We start from the raw sequence: 12,040 nt of genomic DNA on the forward strand, positions 1-12,040 counted from the left end.
TTTCCAACGAAGGTCTCGAAGAGCTCCCAATATTCCCTTGCAGATTCTGCAGAAACACTGTTTCAAAACTGCTCTATGAACAGAAAGGTTCAACTCGGTGAGTTGAAAGCACAAATCCTAAAGAAGTTTCTTAGAATGCTCCTGCCCAGTTTTTAGGTGATGATATTTCCTCTTCCACCATAAGACTCAAAGCACCCCGAATGAACACTTGCACATTCCACAAAAAGAGTGTTTCAAAACTGCTCAAGCAACAGAAAGGTTCAACTCTATGAGTTGAACACACACGTGAAAAAGCAGTTTCAAATAATGCTTCCGTCCAGTTTCTAGGTGAAGAAATTACCGTTTCCAAAGAATGCCTCGAAGAGTTCCAAATATGCACTTACAGATTCTGAAGAAAACAATGTTTCGATGTTGCTCATTCAAATCAAGGTTCAACTCTCTGAGATGAATGCACACATCATAAAGAAGTTTCTGTGAATGCTTCTACCCTGTTTTTATGTGATGATATTTCCTCTTCCACCATAAGCCTCCAAGCGCTCCGAATGAACACTTGCCCATTCCACAAAAAGAGTGCTTCAAAACTGCTCTATCAATAGGAAGGTTCAATTCTGTGAGCTGAATGCACACATCATAAAGAAGTTTCTGAGAATGCTTCTGTCTAGTGTTTAGGTGAAGATATTTCCTTTCCACCACAGGCCTCAAAGCGCTCCGTATGAACACTTGCAGACTACACACAATAGTGTTTCAAAACTTCTCTAACAAGAGAAAGGTTCAACTCTGTAAGTTGAGTGCACACATCACAAAGCAGTTTCAGAGAGTGTTTCTGTCTAGTTTGTATGTGAAGAAATTCCCGTTTCCAACGAAGGCCTCCAAGAGCTCCCAATATCCACTTGCAGATTCTGCACAAACACAGTTTCATAACTGCCCCATCCAAAGGAATATTGAACCCTGTGAGTTGAATCCACACATATTAAATCATTTTCTCAGAATGCTTCTGCATAGTTTTCATGTGAAGATATTTCTTATTAAACTATAGGGCTGGAAGCGCTCTAAATGAACACTTGAGGATTCTGCAAAAAGACACTTTGACAACTGCTCTTTCAAAAGAAAGGTGCAACTGTGTGAGTTGAATGCAAACATCACAACGCAGTTTCAGAGACTGCTTCTGTCTAGCTGTAATGTGAACAAATTCCCGTTTCCAATGAAGGCCTCAAATCTCCACATATCCACTTGCAGATTCTGCAAAAGCAGTGTTTCAAAACTGCTCTATCGAAAGGAAGGTTCATCTCTGTGGGTTGAGTGCACACATCATAAAGTAGTTTCCGAGAATGCTTCTGTCTAGTTTTTATGTGACGCTATTTCCTTTTCCACCACTGGCCTCAAAGCGCTCCGAATGAACACTTGCAGATTCTACAAAAAGAGTGTTTCTAAACTGAACTCACAACATAAAGGTTCAGATCTGTGAATTGAATGCACGCATCACAAAGCAGATTCAGGGAATGCTTCTGTTTAGGTTTTAGGTGAAGATATATTCTTTTCCCCCATAGGCCTCAAAGCGCTCTGAATGAACACTTGCAGATTCTACGAAAAGAGTGTTTCAAAACGGCTCTATCAAAACAAAGGATCAACTCTGTGAGTTGAATGCAACTTCACAAAGCCGTTTCAGAGAATGCTTCTTTCTAGTTTTTGTGTGAAGATATTCCCGTTTCCAAAGAAGGCCTCAATGAGCTCCAAATATCCACTGGCAGATTCTGCAAAAACACTGTTTGAAAACTGCTCTATCAAAAGGAAGGTTCAACTCTGTGAGTTGAATGCAAGCATCAGAGAGTAGTTTCTGAGAATGCTTCTGTCTGGTTTTAATATGAAGATATTTCCTTTTACACTTTAGGTCTCAGGGCGCTCCGAAAGAATACTTGCGGATTCTGTCAGAAGAGGGTTTCCAAAGTGCTCCATCAAAAGAAGTGTTCTACTCTGTGAGTGGAAAGCAAACATCACAAAGCAGTTTCAGAGAATGCTTCTGTCTAGTTTTTAGGCGAAGAAATTCCCATTTCCAACGATGGTCTCGAAGAGCTCCCAATATTCCCTTGCAGATTCTGCAGAAACACTGTTTCAAAACTGCTCTATGAACAGAAAGGTTCAACTCGGTGAGGTGAAAGCACAAATCCTAAAGAAGTTTCTTAGAATGCTCCTGCCCAGTTTTTAGGTGATGATATTTCCTCTTCCACCATAAGACTCAAAGCACCCCGAATGAACACTTGCACATTCCACAAAAAGAGTGTTTCAAAACTGCTCAAGCAACAGAAAGGTTCAACTCTGTGAGTTGAATGCACACATGAAAAAGCAGTTTCAAATAATGGTTCCGTCCAGTTTCTAGGTGAAGAAATTACCGTTTCCAAAGAATGCCTCGAAGAGTTCCAAATATCCACTTACAGATTCTGAAGAAAACAATGTTTCGATGTTGCTCATTCAAATCAAGGTTCAACTCTCTGAGATGAATGCACACATCATAAAGAAGTTTCTATGAATGCTTCTACCCTGTTTTTATGTGATGATATTTCCTCTTCCACCATAAGCCTCCAAGCGCTCCGAATGAACACTTGCGCATTCCACAAAAAGAGTGCTTCAAAACTGCTCTATCAATAGGAAGGTTCAATTCTGTGAGCTGAATGCACACATCATAAACAAGTTTCTGAGTATGCTTCTGTCTAGTGTTTAGGTGAAGATATTTCCTTTTCCACCACAGGCCTCAAAGCGCTCCGTATGAACACTTGCAGAATACACACAATAGTGTTTCAAATCGGCTCTAACAAGAGAAAGGTTCAACACTGTAAGTTGAGTGCACACATCACAAAGCAGTTTCAGAGAGTGTTTCTGTCTAGTTTGTATGTGAAGAAATTCCCGTTTCCAACGAAGGCCTCCAAGAGCTCCCAATATCCACTTGCAGATTCTGCACAAACACAGTTACATAACTGCCCCATCCAAAGGAATATTGAACCCTGTGAGTTGAATCCACACATATTAAATCATTTTCTCAGAATGCTTCTGCATAGTTTTCATGTGAAGATATTTCTTATTCCACTATAGGGCTGGAAGCGCTCTAAATGAACACTTGAGGATTCTGCAAAAAGACACTTTGACAACTGCTCTTTCAAAAGAAAGGTGCAACTGTGTGAGTTGAATGCAAACATCACAACGCAGTTTCAGAGACTGCTTCTGTCTAGCTGTAATGTGAACAAATTCCCGTTTCCAACGAAGGCCTCAAATCTCCACATATCCACTTGCAGATTCCGCAAAAGCAGTGTTTCAAAACTGCTCTATCGAAAGGAAGGTTCATCTCTGTGGGTTGAGTGCACACATCATAAAGTAGTTTCCGAGAATGCTTCTGTCTAGTTTTTATGTGACGCTATTTCCTTTTCCACCACTGGCCTCAAAGCGCTCCGAATGAACACTTGCAGATTCTACAAAAAGAGTGTTTCTAAACTGAACTCACAACAAAAAGGTTCAGATCTGTGAATTGAATGCACGCATCACAAAGAAGATTCAGGGAATGCTTCTGTTTAGGTTTTAGGCGAAGATATATTCTTTTCCCCCGTAGGCCTCAAAGCGCTCTGAATGAACACTTGCAGATTCTACGAAAAGAGTGTTTCAAAACGGCTCTATCAAAACAAAGGATCAACTCTGTGAGTTGAATGCAACTTCACAAAGCCGTTTCAGAGAATGCTTCTTTCTAGTTTTTGTGTGAAGATATTCCCGTTTCCAAAGAAGGCCTCAATGAGCTCCAAATATCCACTGGCAGATTCTGCAAAAACACTGTTTCAAAACTGCTCTATGAAAAGGAAGGTTCAACTCTGTGACTTGAATGCAAGCATCAGAGAGTAGTTTCTGAGAATGCTTCTGTCTGGTTTTAATATGAAGATATTTCCTTTTACACATTGGGTCTCAGTGCGCTCCGAAAGAATACTTGCGGATTCTGTCAGAAGAGGGTTTCCAAAGTGCTCCATCAAAAGAAATGTTCTACTCTGTGAGTGGAAAGCAAACATCACAAAGCAGTTTCAGAGAATGCTTCTGTCTAGTTTTTAGGCGAAAAAAATCCCATTTCCAACGAAGGTCTCGAAGAGCTCCCAATATTCCCTTGCAAATTCTGCAAAAACACTGTTTCAAAACTGCTCTATGAACAGAAAGGTTCAACTCGGTGAGTTGAAAGCACAAATCCTAAAGAAGTTTCTTAGAATGCTCCTGCCCAGTTTTTAGGTGATGATATTTCCTCTTCCACCATAAGACTCAAAGCACCCCGAATGAACACTTGCACATTCCACAAAAAGAGTGTTTCAAAACTGCTCAAGCAACAGAAAGGTTCAACTCTGTGAGTTGAATGCACACATGAAAAAGCACTTTCAAATAATGCTTCCGTCCAGTTTCTAGGTGAAGAAATTACCGTTTCCAAAGAATGCCTCGAAGAGTTCCAAATATCCACTTACAGATTCTGAAGAAAACAATGTTTCGATGTTGCTCATTCAAATCAAGGTTCAACTCTCTGAGATGAATGCACACATCATAAAGAAGTTTCTATGAATGCTTCTACCCTGTTTTTATGTGATGATATTTCCTCTTCCACCATAAGCCTCCAAGCGCTCCGAATGAACACTTGCGCATTCCACAAAAAGAGTGCTTCAAAACTGCTCTATCAATAGGAAGGTTCAATTCTGTGAGCTGAATGCACACATCATAGAGAAGTTTCTGAGAATGCTTCTGTCTAGTGTTTAGGTGAAGATATTTCCTTTTCCACCACAGGCCTCAAAGCGCTCCGTATGAACACTTGCAGACTACACACAATAGTGTTTCAAAACGGCTCTATCAAGAGAAAGGTTCAACTCTGTAAGTTGAGTGCACACATCACAAAGCAGTTTCAGAGAGTGTTTCTGTCTAGTTTGTATGTGAAGAAATTCCCGTTTCCAACGAAGGCCTCCAAGAGCTCCCAATATCCACTTGCAGATTCTGCACAAACACAGTTACATAACTGCCCCATCCAAAGGAATATTGAACCCTGTGAGTTGAATCCACACATATTAAATCATTTTCTCAGAATGCTTCTGCATAGTTTTCATGTGAAGATATTTCTTATTCCACTATAGGGCTGGAAGCGCCCTAAATGAACACTTGAGGATTCTGCAAAAAGACACTTTGAAAACTGCTCTTTCAAAAGAAAGGTGCAACTGTGTGAGTTGAATGCAAACATCACAACGCAGTTTCAGAGACTGCTGCTGTCTAGCTGTAATGTGAACGAATTCCCGTTTCCAACGAAGGCCTCAAATCTCCACATATCCACTTGCAGATTCTGCAAAAGCAGTGTTTCAAAACTGCTCTATCGAAAGTAAGGTTCATCTCTGTGGGTTGAGTGCACACATCATAAAGTAGTTTCCGAGAATGCTTCTGTCCAGTTTTTATGTGACGCTATTTCCTTTTCCACCACTGGCCTCAAAGCGCTGCGAATGAACACTTGCAGATTCTACAAAAAGAGTGTTTCTAAACTGAACTCACAACAAAAAGGTTCAGATCTGTGAATTGAATGCACGCATCACAAAGCAGATTCAGGGAATGCTTCTGTTTAGGTTTTAAGTGAAGATATATTCTTTTCCCCCATAGGCCTCAAAGCGCTCTGAATGAACACTTGCAGATTCTACGAAAAGAGTGTTTCAAAACGGCTCTATCAAAACAAAGGATCAACTCTGTGAGTTGAATGCAACTTCACAGAGCCGTTTCAGAGAATGCTTCTTTCTAGTTTTTGTGTGAAGATATTCCCGTTTCCAAAGAAGGCCTCAATGAGCTCCAAATATCCACCGGCAGATTCTGCAAAAACACTGTTTGAAAACTGCTCTATCAAAAGGAAGGTTCAACTCTGTGAGTTGAATGCAAGCATCAGAGAGTAGTTTCTGAGAATGCTTCTGTCTGGTTTTAATATGAAGATATTTCCTTTTACACATTAGGTCTCAGTGCGCTCCGAAAGAATACTTGCAGATTCTGTCAGAAGAGGGTTTCCAAAGTGCTCCATCAAAAGAAATGTTCTACTCTGTGAGTGGAAAGCAAACATCACAAAGCAGTTTCAGAGAATGCTTCTGTCTAGTTTTTAGGCGAAGAAATTCCCATTTCCAACGAAGGTCTCGAAGAGTTCCCAATATTCCCTTGCAGATTCTGCAGAAACACTGTTTCAAAACTGCTCTATGAACAGAAAGGTTCAACTCGGTGAGTTGAAAGCACAAATCCTATAGAAGTTTCTTAGAATGCTCCTGCCCAGTTTTTAGGTGATGATATTTCCTCTTCCACCATAAGACTCAAAGCACCCCGAATGAACACTTGCACATTCCACAAAAAGAGTGTTTCAAAACTGCTCAAGCAACAGAAAGGTTCAACTCTGTGAGTTGAATGCACACATGAAAAAGCACTTTCAAATAATGCTTCCGTCCAGTTTCTAGGTGAAGAAATTACCGTTTCCAAAGAATGCCTCGAAGAGTTCCAAATATCCACTTACAGATTCTGAAGAAAACAATGTTTCGATGTTGCTCATTCAAATCAAGGTTCAACTCTCTGAGATGAATGCACACATCATAAAGAAGTTTCTGTGAATGCTTCTACCCTGTTTTTATGTGATGATATTTCCTCTTCCACCATAAGCCTCCAAGCACTCCGAATGAACACTTGCGCATTCCACAAAAGGAGTGCTTCAAAACTGCTCTATCAATAGGAAGGTTCAATTCTGTGAGCTGAATGCACACATCATAAAGAAGTTTCTGAGAATGCTTCTGTCTAGTGTTTAGGTGAAGATATTTCCTTTCCACCACAGGCCTCAAAGCGCTCCGTATGAACACTTGCAGACTACACACAATAGTGTTTCAAAACTTCTCTAACAAGAGAAAGGTTCAACTCTGTAAGTTGAGTGCACACATCACAAAGCAGTTTCAGAGAGTGTTTCTGTCTAGTTTGTATGTGAAGAAATTCCCGTTTCCAACGAAGGCCTCCAAGAGCTCCCAATATCCACTTGCAGATTCTGCACAAACACAGTTTCATAACTGCCCCATCCAAAGGAATATTGAACCCTGTGAGTTGAATCCACACATATTAAATCATTTTCTCAGAATGCTTCTGCATAGTTTTCATGTGAAGATATTTCTTATTCCACTATAGGGCTGGAAGCGCTCTAAATGAACACTTGAGGATTCTGCAAAAAGACACTTTGACAACTGCTCTTTCAAAAGAAAGGTGCAACTGTGTGAGTTGAATGCAAACATCACAACGCAGTTTCACAGACTGCTTCTGTCTAGCTGTAATGTGAACAAATTCCCGTTTCCAACGTAGGCCTCAAATCTCCACATATCCACTTGCAGATTCTGCAAAAGCAGTGTTTCAAAACTGCTCTATCGAAAGGAAGGTTCATCTCTGTGGGTTGAGTGCACACATCATAAAGTAGTTTCCGAGAATGCTTCTGTCTAGTTTTTATGTGACGCTATTTCCTTTTCCACCACTGGCCTCAAAGCGCTCCGAATGAACACTTGCAGATTCTACAAAAAGAGTGTTTCTAAACTGAACTCACAACAAAAAGGTTCAGATCTGTGAATTGAATGCACGCATCACAAAGCAGATTCAGGGAATGCTTCTGTTTAGGTTTTAGGTGAAGATATATTCTTTTCCCCCGTAGGCCTCAAAGCGCTCTGAATGAACACTTGCAGATTCTACGAAAAGAGTGTTTCAAAACGGCTCTATCAAAACAAAGGATCAACTCTGTGAGTTGAATGCAACTTCACAAAGCCGTTTCAGAGAATGCTTCTTTCTAGTTTTTGTGTGAAGATATTCCCGTTTCCAAAGAAGGCCTCAATGAGCTCCAAATATCCACTGGCAGATTCTGCAAAAACACTGTTTCAAAACTGCTCTATCAAAAGTAAGGTTCAACTCTGTGAGTTGAATGCAAGCATCAGAGAGTAGTTTCTGAGAATGCTTCTGTCTGGTTTTAATATGAAGATATTTCCTTTTACACATTAGGTCTCAGTGCGCTCCGAAAGAATACTTGCGGATTCTGTCAGAAGAGGGTTTCCAAAGTGCTCCATCAAAAGAAATGTTCTACTCTGTGAGTGGAAAGCAAACATCACAAAGCAGTTTCAGAGAATGCTTCTGTCTAGTTTTTAGGCGAAGAAATTCCCATTTCCAACGAAGGTCTCGAAGAGCTCCCAATATTCCCTTGCAGATTCTGCAGAAACACTGTTTCAAAACTGCTCTATGAACAGAAAGGTTCAACTCGGTGAGTTGAAAGCACAAATCCTAAAGAAGTTTCTTAGAATGCTCCTGCCCAGTTTTTAGGTGATGATATTTCCTCTTCCACCATAAGACTCAAAGCACCCCGAATGAACACTTGCACATTCCACAAAAAGAGTGTTTCAAAACTGCTCAAGCAACAGAAAGGTTCAACTCTGTGAGTTGAATGCACACATGAAAAAGCAATTTCAAATAATGCTTCCGTCCAGTTTCTAGGTGAAGAAATTACCGTTTCCAAAGAATGCCTCGAAGAGTTCCAAATACCCACTTACAGATTCTAAAGAAAACAATGTTTCGATGTTGCTCATTCAAATCAAGGTTCAACTCTCTGAGATGAATGCACACATCATAAATAAGTTTCTGTGAATGCTTCTACCCTGTTTTTATGTGATGATATTTCCTCTTCCACCATAAGCCTCCAAGCGCTCCGAATGAACACTTGCGCATTCCACAAAAAGAGTGCTTCAAAACTGCTCTATCAATAGGAAGGTTCAATTCTGTGAGCTGAATGCACACGTCATAAAGAAGTTTCTGAGAATGCTTCTGTCTAGTGTTTAGGTGAAGATATTTCCTTTTCCACCACAGGCCTCAAAGCGCTCCTTATGAGCACTTGCAGACTACACACAATAGTGTTTCAAAACGGCACTAACAAGAGAAAGGTTCAACTCTGTAAGTTGAGTGCACACATCACAAAGCAGTTTCAGAGAGTGTTTCTGTCTAGTTTGTATGTGAAGAAATTCCCGTTTCCAACGAAGGCCTCCAAGAGCTCCCAATATCCACTTGCAGATTCTGCACAAACACAGTTACATAACTGCCCCATCCAAAGGAATATTGAACCCTGTGAGTTGAATCCACACATATTAAATCATTTTCTCAGAATGCTTCTGCATAGTTTTCATGTGAAGATATTTCTTATTCCACTATAGGGCTGGAAGCGCTCTAAATGAACACTTGAGGATTCTGCAAAAAGACACTTTGAAAACTGCTCTTTCAAAAGAAAGGTGCAACTGTGTGAGTTGAATGCAAACATCACAACGCAGTTTCAGAGACTGCTGCTGTCTAGCTGTAATGTGAACAAATTCCCGTTTCCAACGAAGGCCTCAAATCTCCACATATCCACTTGCAGATTCTGCAAAAGCAGTGTTTCAAAACTGCTCTATCGAAAGGAAGGTTCATCTCTGTGGGTTGAGTGCACACATCATAAAGTAGTTTCCGAGAATGCTTCTGTCCAATTTTTATGTGACGCTATTTCCTTTTCCACCACTGGCCTCAAAGCGCTGCGAATGAACACTTGCAGATTCTACAAAAAGAGTGTTTCTAAACTGAACTCACAACAAAGAGGTTCAGATCTGTGAATTGAATGCACGCATCACAAAGCAGATTCAGGGAATGCTTCTGTTTAGGTTTTAAGTGAAGATATATTCTTTTCCCCCATAGGCCTCAAAGCGCTCTGAATGAACACTTGCAGATTCTACGAAAAGAGTGTTTCAAAACGGCTCTATCAAAACAAAGGATCAACTCTGTGAGTTGAATGCAACTTCACAGAGCCGTTTCAGAGAATGCTTCTTTCTAGTTTTTGTGTGAAGATATTCCCGTTTCCAAAGAAGGCCTCAATGAGCTCCAAATATCCACTGGCAGATTCTGCAAAAACACTGTTTGAAAACTGCTCTATCAAAAGGAAGGTTCAACTCTGTGAGTTGAATGCAAGCATCAGAGAGTAGTTTCTGAGAATGCTTCTGTCTGGTTTTAATATGAAGATATTTCCTTTTACACATTAGGTCTCAGTGCGCTCCGAAAGAATACTTGCAGATTCTGTCAGAAGAGGGTTTCCAAAGTGCTCCATCAAAAGAAATGTTCTACTCTGTGAGTGGAAAGCAAACATCACAAAGCAGTTTCAGAGAATGCTTCTGTCTAGTTTTTAGGCGAAGAAATTCCCATTTCCAACGAAGGTCTCGAAGAGTTCCCAATATTCCCTTGCAGATTCTGCAGAAACACTGTTTCAAAACTGCTCTATGAACAGAAAGGTTCAACTCGGTGAGTTGAAAGCACAAATCCTATAGAAGTTTCTTAGAATGCTCCTGCCCAGTTTTTAGGTGATGATATTTCCTCTTCCACCATAAGACTCAAAGCACCCCGAATGAACACTTGCACATTCCACAAAAAGAGTGTTTCAAAACTGCTCAAGCAACAGAAAGGTTCAACTCTGTGAGTTGAATGCACACATGAAAAAGCAGTTTCAAATAATGCTTCCGTCCAGTTTCTAGGTGAAGAAATTACCGTTTCCAAAGAATGCCTCGAAGAGTTCCAAATATCCACTTACAGATTCTGAAGAAAACAATGTTTCGATGTTGCTCATTCAAATCAAGGTTCAACTCTCTGAGATGAATGCACACATCATAAAGAAGTTTCTGTGAATGCTTCTACCCTGTTTTTATGTGATGATATTTCCTCTTCCACCATAAGCCTCCAAGCGCTCCGAATGAACACTTGCGCATTCCACAAAAAGAGTGCTTCAAAACTGCTCTATCAATAGGAAGGTTCAATTCTGTGAGCTGAATGCACACATCATAAAGAAGTTTCTGAGAATGCTTCTGTCTAGTGTTTAGGTGAAGATATTTCCTTTCCACCACAGGCCTCAAAGCGCTCCGTATGAACACTTGCAGACTACACACAATAGTGTTTCAAAACTTCTCTAACAAGAGAAAGGTTCAACTCTGTAAGTTGAGTGCACACATCACAAAGCAGTTTCAGAGAGTGTTTCTGTCTAGTTTGTATGTGAAGAAATTCCCGTTTCCAACGAAGGCCTCCAAGAGCTCCCAATATCCACTTGCAGATTCTGCACAAACAAAGTTTCATAACTGCCCCATCCAAAGGAATATTGAACCCTGTGAGTTGAATCCACACATATTAAATCATTTTCTCAGAATGCTTCTGCATAGTTTTCATGTGAAGATATTTCTTATTCCACTATAGGGCTGGAAGCGCTCTAAATGAACAATTGAGGATTCTGCAAAAAGACACTTTGACAACTGCTCTTTCAAAAGAAAGGTGCAACTGTGTGAGTTGAATGCAAACATCACAACGCAGTTTCACAGACTGCTTCTGTCTAGCTGTAATGTGAACAAATTCCCGTTTCCAACGAAGGCCTCAAATCTCCACATATCCACTTGCAGATTCTGCAAAAGCAGTGTTTCAAAACTGCTCTATCGACAGGAAGGTTCATCTCTGTGGGTTGAGTGCACACATCATAAAGTAGTTTCCGAGAATGCTTCTGTCTAGTTTTTATGTGACGCTATTTCCTTTTCCACCACTGGCCTCAAAGCGGTCCGAATGAACACTTGCAGATTCTACAAAAAGAGTGTTTCTAAACTGAACTCACAACAAAAAGGTTCAGATCTGTGAATTGAATGCACGCATCACAAAGCAGATTCAGGGAATGCTTCTGTTTAGGTTTTAGGTGAAGATATATTCTTTTCCCCCATAGGCCTCAAAGCGCTCTGAATGAACACTTGCAGATTCTACGAAAAGAGTGTTTCAAAACGGCTCTATCAAAACAAAGGATCAACTCTGTGAGTTGAATGCAACTTCACAAAGCCGTTTCAGAGAATGCTTCTTTCTAGTTTTTGTGTGAAGATATTCCCGTTTCCAAAGAAGGCCTCAATGAGCTCCAAATATCCACTGGCAGATTCTGCAAAAACACTGTTTGAAAACTGCTCTATCAAAAGGAAGGTTCAACTCT

Source organism: Pongo pygmaeus, chromosome 4, assembly GCF_028885625.2.
Source record: "Pongo pygmaeus isolate AG05252 chromosome 4, NHGRI_mPonPyg2-v2.0_pri, whole genome shotgun sequence".
Classification (NCBI taxonomy): Eukaryota; Metazoa; Chordata; class Mammalia; order Primates; family Hominidae; genus Pongo; species Pongo pygmaeus.